Source organism: Brienomyrus brachyistius, unplaced genomic scaffold (assembly GCF_023856365.1).
Source record: "Brienomyrus brachyistius isolate T26 unplaced genomic scaffold, BBRACH_0.4 scaffold253, whole genome shotgun sequence".
In the NCBI taxonomy this organism is placed as follows: Eukaryota; Metazoa; Chordata; class Actinopteri; order Osteoglossiformes; family Mormyridae; genus Brienomyrus; species Brienomyrus brachyistius.
The window spans coordinates 171,105-182,991 of record NW_026042528.1 but is presented as its reverse complement, the minus strand read 5'-3'; the positions used below and the strand labels follow the sequence as shown (position 1 = coordinate 182,991).

Below are 11,887 nucleotides of genomic sequence, written 5' to 3'. Positions count from 1 at the left end.
GCAGGGCTCTCGTGCACTGCACCGCACTGGTTGCACTGCGCCGAGAGCCATTGTCTGGTTTCCTTCAAAGCGCCTTCCAGCTCAGAATTAACAGAAAGAATGGAATCCGGCCACATAAATTAGTAACTAATACATGTTTATAAAGGAAACAGAGTCTTAATTACTGATGAAACCTTCCAGTATAACACAATCCACTTGGTTCAGATATTGTACTAAAAGATGCATCTTCTAAACCTACTCAGAATGGTTTTATATTGTAATGGACTCACTGACAGGGATTTGACAGCAGAATTGGAGTCGCCGTTACATAATTCAATAAAAGGCCCTTTGAGATAAAAGGTTATTGAGTCTGTCAGCGGCTGTAGACCCTCTGCAGACTTGCGGAATATTCACCAAATGCAAGATTGCACACAGCTGTCCCTCGCTGGACCCCCGCACACGCCTGCGTGACATTTACTGGAGCGTTCCTGCGCGGGTCACATGGTCGACGGTAGCCTATTTCAACAGTTGCCGTCTCTGGAGGGCTGAGTGCCAGCATTTCTTGAATACCTAACCGCTCCTCACGTCATTTCCCCGCCGTCTTAAGCGTGGCAGGGCTTCAGTCGGCCGCCCGGCATTCGGCAGTGCCGCATTCGATCTTCTGTCAGCGTTGCCTAGGAAGCTTCTAGAATTCCGAGAGGATTAAACATATTGATGCCAGCCACCCAATCAGGTGCCATCTGGTGTAATGAGAGTTGGAACGCGTGTGCGTTGTGGGACACGCCCACTGTGCTTCATTTGTTGCTCAAATTTGTGCAACATTTAAATGTCTCAGCTGCCTTGTAGTCTCATACACTTACGCTAATTGGAGAAAACCCGTTTTATCCCCTACTTGTTTTTCTTTTTCATCAGAGCAAATCGGTCTCTGCTCGGTTCTGGTCCGGAGTGAATGACATAGCTGCTGCGATAACGAGCAGGACAGTTTCTCTGGTGGAGCGACTGCCTGGAAGGTGTTTGGGATGGACGGCAAGCTGGTAAACAGCTGTTATTTCACGCTTAAATGCACATTGAGGGGATCGGAATAGAGCCGTGCTACTCCCCATTTAGCGGGAAAAGCTGTGGTGTTGGGTACCCAACCCCTGTGCCCCCCCCCCCCGTAGGAAGCGGGATGCCTGCCAGACTCCCATCCTATCTGCTGCCACGCACAAACGCGCATGTTACTCTTTAAAAAATACATTTCATTATACCATTGGGTTATAAAAGCGTAAAATTTATAGGCTTTCATTAACAAAAGCACAACCGGAAGCCATTTGCGGTAATGTATAAATCACAAAACAACAAGCTTTTTAATGCATTAATACATCTGCTAAATATTAATGCATAAATTAATAAAGGTTGCCACCGAACAGCCATTTAGTGATGATTTAATGTGTTTGTAAGCAAACTTCACATTAGACGGCTAACCACTTCCTGGTGAAGGAGCAGAAGCGGCTAGACTGATGACAAATTACTTTTTAGTGGGGGGGGGGTTGGGATATAGGAGTTTACTGGGGGGTGGTGGACCTGCAGAGAGTTCCTTTCCCACTGTAGACTAGCTAAGCAATTGCAGCTCGGCCCTGCGCTGACTGGACTCCATCAGCTGCTACTGGGACAGACGAATGGAGCAGAAAAAGACAATGGGAAGAAAACCTGGTAAAGCAGTAAATATAAGCATGATCCAAACACATTCACATCTCCGATATCGCCGACAAGCATCTTGTCGGTGGAGGAACAATAGGGAATTGGATCATAGGGAAATATAGCCTGGAATCGTTTGAACTCGCTGTGCGGGTGTCACGTGACAAATGGCTGGAATCACACTTTAAAATAATATCATGATTTCGTGGTGGTTGGAGTGCATGCCTGGGATTCCTATCAGCCACAATTTAATACCAGCGTGTTTTATGATCCTGTGTCTGTTCTGTATAATTTTATCATCCTTTCAGATAGAACTGTAGCACACTTGGCTTTGCTGCCCCCCCCCCCCCCCCGCCTAACGGGAAGGCAGCCCAGCATTTTTAGGACTCCCCTGAGGCTGGGGAAGGAGGGGGGGGGTTTCATTAGCATTTACCGGCGGCCTGCCGTCGGCTCTGGGAATGAGCGGGAGCCGAGCGCCGCCATGCTCTGATCCTAAAAGAAACAAATAAATAAAAATCACGTCTTCTCTGCAGAGATGAACAAAGAAACGACCACGGGACACGGCATCGGCCAGCGATGAGACGGGGAATCACGACTTAGGCCATGGAATGCGGCACCAAGTGCATCATGGGAAGCGACGGCTCTGTGTATCTCTCAGATTGAGTGCCAGTTGCGATTTGCCACACAATGTTTCTGCTTTAAACTCAAATTCTAAAGACGAGATGCAACGCCGATGGCCGTCAGTATCGCCGGGGCGCCCCTCGCCTCTTCCCAGAAGGTATCTGAGGACATTTAACAATTCAGACGTCAGGGCCCGAAAACCGCTCACATCAGCGCTGCCTAATCCCCTTATAACGGATGAATAAAGCATGACAAGCCCTTGCATTGAATGCGCGTCTGGCGGCTGAGAGCAGAGGATGACTAAGGGTGCAAATTCACCCCCTCAGTCCAACGACAGCCGGGGGGGGAAGAGGAACCACAGACGAGAATGCAACGTATGAAATATTCATACGCGTGGAGCCACACAGTGAGACAGACCTCGCAGGAGCGGGGCGGCGTGACACACCCCCACACAGAGCAACACAGCATCCCTGAATGTGGGGTCCCCAGACTGGCTGCAGTTACCCCACCCCACCCGTTCAGAAAGCCTGTTCACTGCGCCCTCTACAGCAGCCTGCAGTGAGGCTGCAAACCCCAGAAAATCACACTGCTCATCACAAAACCTCTCCACTCCAGTGTTTTGAGACATTCAGCACTTTCTGCTTAAGGATGTTAGTGCAGTGTGTGCTTTTTGAGCTTTTCCATGCACGCGTGTATGTCTGCCCTACCCGTGCTGTCCTGCCATTTGTTTTGCACTGTGTCTGCTCGCCTGTACTTTACCTACCTTGCAGCGTTTGCATGCGGGGGGTGCCGCTAGAGATTTTGGGCCCGATGAAAACATATCATATTGGGACCCCCCCACCTAGACCAATCCAATTGTGTTACAAATATTTTAGGACCCCCGTCACTAAGGGGGCCCTGTGAATCCTTAGAACCCCCCCCAAATGCAAAATAATTTTCCCCAGATAAATAAAGTTCATCTTCTTAACATCAGTTGTGGGGTCATCATCCCCCCCCCCCCCTTCCAGTTTTCGTGGGACATGTGCTGTTCGTTGTACTGCTCTAATCATGGCAGTTCAGTGTTAGCACTGAAGTGACCCCCCCCCCCCCACACCCCCGCAAACCTAAAATGATATTCATTGGATTTGGAGGTGCTCTCACACCCCAGCGGACGGAGACCACCGCTCAGCGGTAACGTCAGTCTCGTTTTACCGCCTCGGTAAAGATGAAAGTCTGTCGGAATGCTGGGAGCGACTGAATGCACACACACACACACACACAGGTACCAGTGACCTTGGTGTAAATCGTGATGAAGTGGCACCATTCACTATGTTCATTGCCGGACTTTGAGCGTTACAGTAATGACACCGCGGCACCTCAAAGACTCTCCATTCCCACAATCAGAACCTGACACCTTCTACATCTGGGTCATCAGTCAGTGTGTCGATCACATTCACCTCCGTTAACCTACATTATCATAAATGAATTTCTTATCGAGACTAAAGGTGCGATTGGTACTGAATAAAGAAACACGGGGAGAGGATGTCAAGATGTCCGATTTTTTAAATGAGCATGAAATCGCCATGAAATATTTTGCACTGCATGGTGAAAATGACTGATTAAGATTTATGAGATATTATTATTAATTTATAAGGTACTTTTAAGACTATCATTTTATTTGGCTGCCAAACTGAGGGCTACAAATGATTAAGTCTGAGATCTGATGGACCTTTCCTGGCATGACTGCAGATGGAAAATATTAGAACGAATGAGGGATGGGGGGGGGGGGGGGGGGGGGGCTATAGCGACTTGTTAAGGGACTATGAAATATCATTACCGATGCTCCTTAACTAATAGTGAAATTCCTCATAAATGGCACCATGTGAGGGGATGCCGGGGTCTTACAGATTTACTACAGCTGACAGGGGAAAGCTTCCACTGGCAGGAAGAAAACACAGCCAATCACAGGAGAGAGTGCCACTGGGGATGTTATAATTACCTGTTTCATATCTCCTTGGCTCTCTGCAGGGGCGTGTCTAGCATTCTTTACAGTAGGGGGCATAAGAGATGCCATGATTCATACAGAGTGGCTGAACCTGTTATTATAAGTTTTGAATCGGGGGTGTGGCAGGGGAGGGAGCACTCCAGGAACCAATCAGTTCTCAGCTGTCCTGGCCCTGTGGCCCCACCCCTCTGCATACCTTTGGCTCTCAGTTATCTCTCCCATCACGCCGACGGTCTTCGTCATAATTCCACGCCTAGCAGTTCCAGGAGCCTTCCAAGTGAGAAAAGGTTGACCCCCCCCCCCCCATCACTTGAGAATCTGGCAAATCAGATACATTTTTCTATCATTGTGTGTGCGTGCGTGCGTGTGTCATGTATAAATTACATGAGGCACTTTAAGACTGAAGTTCCGGAACCTGGTCCCTGGTTCCAAGTCCCTGGTATATCAGGATCGGTAACTTTTGTGTGTCGCTTTCATACTGCAAGACAGAACAGGGACTTTTATGATGAATAAGCACAGGAGACGCAAAAAGCTCTCAGGTTAAACTTCACACAATTTCATATGAAACTACGCCGCTATGACAAAACAACAGAGGGAAAATAAGCTGTTTCGTAAGTAATTTGTTAGTTATTGGGAGATCGATCATGATTAAAATGGGACACAGCCTTTTGTTTATATTTTACTTATACAACGTACATCGTTATGCTTCTTATTTAATCTGGCCAGCGGATCAAATTAATGCTAATTGAACTACAAAAATAATTTCAACTGCTCAATTTTCGTTCTGCACTTCCAGGTAACTTACAAATTAGCAATCAATCAGCAATCTATGGCTGTAAGTCTTAACCAATCAGCAAGTGATGGCTGTAAGCATTAACCAATCAGCAAGCTATGCCTGTAAGGGTCTCCCCAGTAGTTTGTGTTCGAACTACCTAGGAGTAGGTACAGGTTCTGGAACTGTTATAATTTTATAAAAATCTGTGACTGCACAAGTCTCATACTTTACTTGGGTACTTATGGTTAAGGTTATGGTTAAGGTTATAGTTAAGGTTATGGTTATAGTTAAGGTTAAGGTTATGGTTAAGGTTAGGGCTGGGTAGGTGTTAAGGTCGTCATGTTGGGATTAAGGTTCTGATCCATAGAATGGAGAGTCCCCACAAAGATATAATTACAAACATGTGCATGTGTGTATGTCGTGGGGGGAACAATGAATACGAGTTCCGAGTGACTTCTGCAGAAGTGGGCCCGTTCACTGCCGGTGCTGGGGAGACGTGCCCAGGTGCTCCTGTCGTCTGCTGAACCGGCCGCTGCTGCCGCAATCCGCCCTTCACTCAGCAGTCACATGGGCGGATGTGATCAGCATTTACAGGTACATTTTAGCCCCAAATCCCGGCTGTAATTTCTGCCTGGAAAGTGCAGCATTACATAAACGAGTCTGCATATTAATGAAGGCTTTGCCTTCAAACAGCAGCAGACTTTGACACGGCTAATTAATTTGTCACTCAGCATCGCTGCTAAACGATCCCCTGGCTCGTTATCTGAAGCCTCTTAGAGGAGGTCCGGCTCTGCGAGTCATCCGTGAATATCCGTGAATACCCACACCGTTCGTACCGCAGTAAAGAACCTGCAGTCACCCACAGACAAACCAAGAAGAAAGACCAGGACTACAGTCAGTGTTTCACATACGGTCCCGTTTTTCTGCAGGGGTGACCTTCACTCAGAGCAGAATATAGATATATTACGTTTCTATGTGACCGGCTCTCCTTCCAAACTGCCCTATACGATGGGGGGGGGATCTGCAACATTGCAGGGCTATTTTGGGTCGGCACAGCTGGACGAGGCCCATGTGTATATAATCACCGTCTGTGGAGCCCACAGCCAAGCTGCCCCCCAGTGCACAGACTGTTGGGGGGGGGGGGGGGGGCTTCCTGTAGCCCAATTGGCCCAGGTGTGAACCCAGCTGGGGTTATGGTGAACCCAAGCAGGGATACACTGCCCAACGGGGGAAGCACGGACGTAACCAATAACCAAAATAAATGGGTGGGGCCAGTCAATGACTAACAGCACACAATAATCCTGCCCACTGTGGACTTTTTATACAGAGAAAGATTATAGAATCACAGAATGCACAGCCAAGAAGAGAGATTTTGGAGGCTTCTGAATGAATGAAGAATTTTAATCATTTTATTGTTTCACTGGATAATTCAATCTGACAAAACAACTTGTTTTTTTTTTTTTTTTTGTTGTTTTTCTACCAGATCTTTACAAACGGCTGTCTGCTGGACCTTTCACTGAAAAAAGCCTTTCTTAAAGGTCTAAGAGATGGACCCCCTGCAGATTCAATCCCGCAGCAGCCCCCAGGTCACAGTCACGTGACCCTTACCCTCCGTGTCACCTGGCCATAACCGTCACCGTAGCTCACAGCCGCTTCACCACACCACATGCCGTTCCACTCCCTGCTCGCTATTGTGCAGCTGGTGAAGAACGGCTGGTGAAGATGCCCCCCCCCCCGGTTTTAGGGCTCAGATCGAGTGTGGATTTACCCCCCCCCCCATTTCACAGGATCATCCAGTTTGAAAAATGAATTGGTATATTCCATTATGAACCAATACGGGGCATGATTCATCCCATATTTCACAACCCCCCCCCCCCCCCCCCCCGCACCGGCAAATTCTATTGCTGGGAATCCCTCCGCTTGGAAATTTTTTTCATGGGGAGTTTTTTTAATCGCCTTTCTTTAAATGTAGCCGCCTGCCCCCTACGTGCCCCCCTAGGAGAGGATGAAATGGACCAGTCAGTCCTGCAGGGAGATTGTAGTGTTTATGTCCAGCATGGTCATGCTGATCACCTCATCTGAGGGTTACAGAAAAAAAAGCAGAACAGATTTTTCCATCTGTGTACTTACTGGAATGATTCCAGTTAAACACCTCTCTCAACTCAGCCAAAGTAATGCCTCTCGATAGCTAACCTGTATGCCTCACGCCCACTTAATTAATGACTATAAATAATTAAATAATCATCAGACCGTAACAATTGGGTATTAATTACTACAGTACAGACTAACAATTCCCCGTGCTCTGTTATATGGTTGCTAATGCATATATGATCAATAGGGAATGGAGTTGTATAATATTAATTTAAAGGGGTTTTTCCACATAATATACAAAATTATCTTATCTTACCCATAGACCATTCAGATAGCCATTGGCATGCTATGGAACTTGTCTGACTTGACATATATATTGTGGACATCTGAGTTTGGCTAATTGAGCAGAAATCAGCTAATATGTACTACAAGACAAACACCAAGCCACCTTACTGGTGTCACGGTGCTGTGGGAACAACACCCAGTATAAAAGTGACAGGGTTTCATGGTGGCCTCTGATTTCATGTTATTAGTTCGTGCATCATAAAGCATCTCGCTTTCATTCGGCCATCCGTCCCGGAGCCGTGTGACTTACCTACCGCCATCTTTATCGTGCGGGTCGCTCTTCCCTGTAGCATCTATAGTGCTGGACAGACGTCCTCTTATCAGACTAACCCTGAACAGAAAATAGATCAGAGGTGGAATAATGAAGGTTTCAGTTGCCACTGGCCTGTAGTTTCAGGGTTACCTCTTTATTGGTGGCTTTTAAAAGACCAGGAAATATGTCTGTATAATGGCTTCAGTTACACAAGTGAGAAGAGAGACTAACGGAAGTATGGCGTGTAACTCTCTGTGACCAAACACTGTCAAACAGAGCAGTGTGCAACATCTGTCGCCACACAATAACTCATATTCAAGAGAGGCTAAGAAAGGAACAGCAGTTGTCGAGTTCTCAATGGCTGCTGGAGCAGCCGAGGGCAGGAGGTCGCGGTCTCGCAGAGTCTAGGCCGATTCTCTGAACTGGGCTGGATTCAAAATGACGTCCAAAATGAGCTTAACAGCCCAGTGAGTTTCTATCTCCATTTTGCCCCGAGAACATCCAGCAGAGAAGCACATTTGCTGCTCCAGAGCGACAAAATACAGCTCTGCAAAAATTTTGCTGTGCTCTCTTAATTTATCAGTTTCACTCATTTCTCAAATTTTTTTTACACCTGTGCAGAATATACAATATTATTCCCTACTTCTCACTGTTGAAGGGCTTCTTCCTTGCTTTATGGGACTTCCTGCTTCGAGGAGCCTGATACGAACTGTCCTTTTGGTGCACTTCACACCACTTAATGTTTCCCAATCCTTTTGAAGATCACTTGAGGTCATCCTCTGATTTACGAGGCATTGTTGGATAAGTTGATGGTCATCTCCGGCATTAGAAAGCCCTCTATCTGGCTGGTTTTTAGTTATTGCCCACTTCACCTTGTTCTTGTGTACTGCTGTCTTTGAGCCTGAAAGTAGCCTGCATCATAGTGTAGCCTTCTGCCAGCAGAACCAGGATTAAACCAGGATTTAAGGCGGCAGATTTTTTTTTTAAATATAGAGGGATCTCAATTTTGTCCTGGACTCTTATGACGCTGCTGTCAGCCTTGTGTCAGGTCTTGACCTACAGTAGGAAATTGTCATGGTTCTAGCACAGGGGCGAGGCATGGTGTAGGCAGGAAAGTGGATGACCCACTGGTAACTCACAGAGCACAACAGGGGCTTATCATCAGAACACAAAACACTAGGGACACTACAAAATAAATTTACCACGATGGGTCAAAAGCAAACAGGGAAAAACAAACAAAGACTAATTATCAAAACTTAAGGGACCAGGCACAATGCAACAAGGAGCAGGCAGGGAACAAAGTACAAATATAAAGCAACACAGGGAACCTACTAACATTCAGAAACATAATACACAAAAGCAAACCAGGCAACGAGGCAAGGAGTGAGACATGAAATAATCAACCAATCACGGAGGGTGCAGGAAACACACAAGGATCGGCACAAGAAAAGGCAACAGGTGAAACTAATAATTACCTCAAGCAACTTAAACTAACAAACTAAGAAACAGAATCTAGGGGAATAACAGACAGGTATAAACACAACCACAGGCACAAAGCATGAAACCAAAACCGAATACAAATCACAAGACACAGGAACTAGAAAACTGATACAAATGAAACACTAGGGAACAAAATCTACAAATAAATACAAAAACATAGGAAGCAGGAGTTGAACACACAAGTGAGAGAGTGATAAGTAGCCACCTGCTCAGCTCATTGAGCTATACAGCCATGAGGGAAGGAGGGGAAACTAACAAAAAAGACTAACAAAGGGGAGGACAGGATGGCCAGTGACACCTGCTGGCCAAACGGGGGAGAAGACACGAACGACTGGGACAAACAGGTGCTGACCCTGACACAGATTCCCTAACCCTAACACTGCCTCATGGCACCGCGCATCTTGCCTAGTTGACGACCTGTCTTGGCTAACAAAACAGCAAAATACCAGCTGTACTCTTGAGTGTTTTATTCAGTTCCATTGATGTGGAGAAAAGTCACAGGACAGACGACAGATCAACATTAAATTGTTTGGCTAACTGAATCCTCATCTGCCCCTGAATGTTACTGCGACGGCTGTAATCGCATTAAGGGGAGCATGTGTGCATGTAGCCAATGAACCTGAGAAATAACGCAGGCTCGCGGGGATGTCAGAAAAGCCGTACTGCGTTCCAGCTCAACCCCCCCCCCCAACCCCTAGACTCCATCTGGGTCTGGCTGCTGATCCAGCAGGGCCTCTCCAGTCACCCATAGCCCCGCACGGTACGTACTGCCAAGTCGGATCTTTACACGGGAATCCCGAACAGAACGGCCTCGAGCTGGCTAACAGAATCCTCCCTTAAGCTGACCGCCGTAACCTTAAAACATCTTCTTACATTTAACTAAGAGGTGCTTTATTAAAAGACTAGCTTACATGTTATACTAGCCGCCTTGGGAAACATAAATCAGCCAAGTGGCAGCGGCATTTCTGGGAAAGGCTGTGCCCTGATGCAATTGAGGCTGCAGTATATACAGTGATGGGCATCTATATATGGAATGAGGAGGGAGGGGTTATCATTCTGTGATGTCACTGAGACAGTACGCGATTGGTTACTCAAGCTTCCATTCTTCATTCTGTTGTAGATAGTTATAGCTCCATTGCTGTACAGTTCCATGACACTGAAACCTCTTTATCCATGTTCACATTTTTATAATGCTCTAATTCTGAATTATGTATGTGCGTTACAGACGTTATTCTAGACTAAAAATTAATATAGTAGCCATCCACAAGGTGTAGTTTATACTGTAACCTGTCAGATAAGCTGACTAATTCCTCAGGGATCTAGTGAAATATCAATACCTCTTACATGGGGATTAAATATCAGCTGTTTTCCAAAAGATGCATTCAAGGTTCTCAAACCCACAAATGCCACGTTCGATGCATCATGCTGAAATGAAATGTAAAACAAAGACGAGGTAATCTACCCATCTATCCACCTGCTGAGGACAGAGTGCTGGTGTCAGGACCTTGGCAATGCCAGGGGTCACTGGGCAGAGGGACACTTCCTCTGGGTCATTCAGAAACACCGGCTGACCTGCAAGAGAAAGGAGTCTGATGGAGCATGCAACTCCACTAATGGGTGGGAAGCTCGGGTCCAGACAGTACAAATCCCATCTCAACCACGGTTTTGTTTCAACCAACCAGTTGAGTCACTCTGTGACTGTGACTCTTTATGCTCAGGTTGGTTTAAACAAAACCTTGATCTGGATTTGTAACTTTCTACATCTGAACTTTCCACTTCTGGGATCTAAAGCCATCAGCCCGGAGGTGTTAGACAGCACCGTAACTCACTGAGGCACTATTGACCGAAACAGGATGAGTAATGTCATTAACTGCTCTCAGAGGAAGAAACAAAAAATAATTCATCGTGAACAGCTAAAGTGGTTTTCCTTATTTAAATAAATTTTCCTCGCGGTTCATGTACAGGCTGAACAATCGGCTCACTGTCAGTCAGCACAGGGAGGAGAACCAGATTACTGACGTTAAGTGAGCCGCCTCTTTCCACAGCTTTATTTTATCAGAAGTGCACCTCCAGCCCCGGGGCAGGGACCAACCCCCCCCACGGGAATATGCAGATGTACAGAAAAACCGAGAGGCCAGGCGTTGGCGAGAGGCGTAGTCACAGACAGGAGACACACCCTTTCCGTGAACTCCAGGTTTCTCTGCCGTGCTGCTGGTCCCTTCACAGGGCCAGTCTTTAGAATTCATGGCAGGATACCAGCACATAGAAACATTAAAGGTCAACGTATTATTAGTTCTTCAAACCTCCCAAGGTTCCCAGCTGTCATGTAGATTGAACTGTTGCGGAATGTTCATGAAGGTACAGGACGTCGTGAGGAGAATTACTCTCCTCGAGGAGCGTGGAGCTCCGTGTTCCAAGTAAAAAAATTCTGGGACTAAAAGGTTCTGAGAGGTGGGATTTTCTCCACCCAGCCACCCACTCACTCACTCATCCATCCATCCATCCATCCATCCATCTATCTATCCATCGACTCATACTCAGTTCGGCTCATCCTGTTGCCAGTGTGATCAGGTTGAAGGACACAGACTATCCAGGATCCTATCGTCTGGGAGACAAGTTAATTATCTTCACAAAGACTCCACGAATCCTCAAGTTGGCCGAA

At 46.6% G+C, this 11,887-nt stretch overlaps 1 long non-coding RNA gene across 1 annotated transcript; it reads left to right on the top strand.

Annotated features, from left to right (window-relative positions):
* The first annotated feature begins 661 nt into the window (after positions 1-661).
* On the top strand, positions 662-2,524 carry LOC125728355 (uncharacterized). Its single transcript, XR_007389042.1, has 3 exons — positions 662-712; positions 892-1,013; positions 2,190-2,524. It is a non-coding gene; the product is annotated as an uncharacterized LOC125728355 (long non-coding RNA).
* Positions 2,525-11,887: the final 9,363 nt, after the last annotated feature.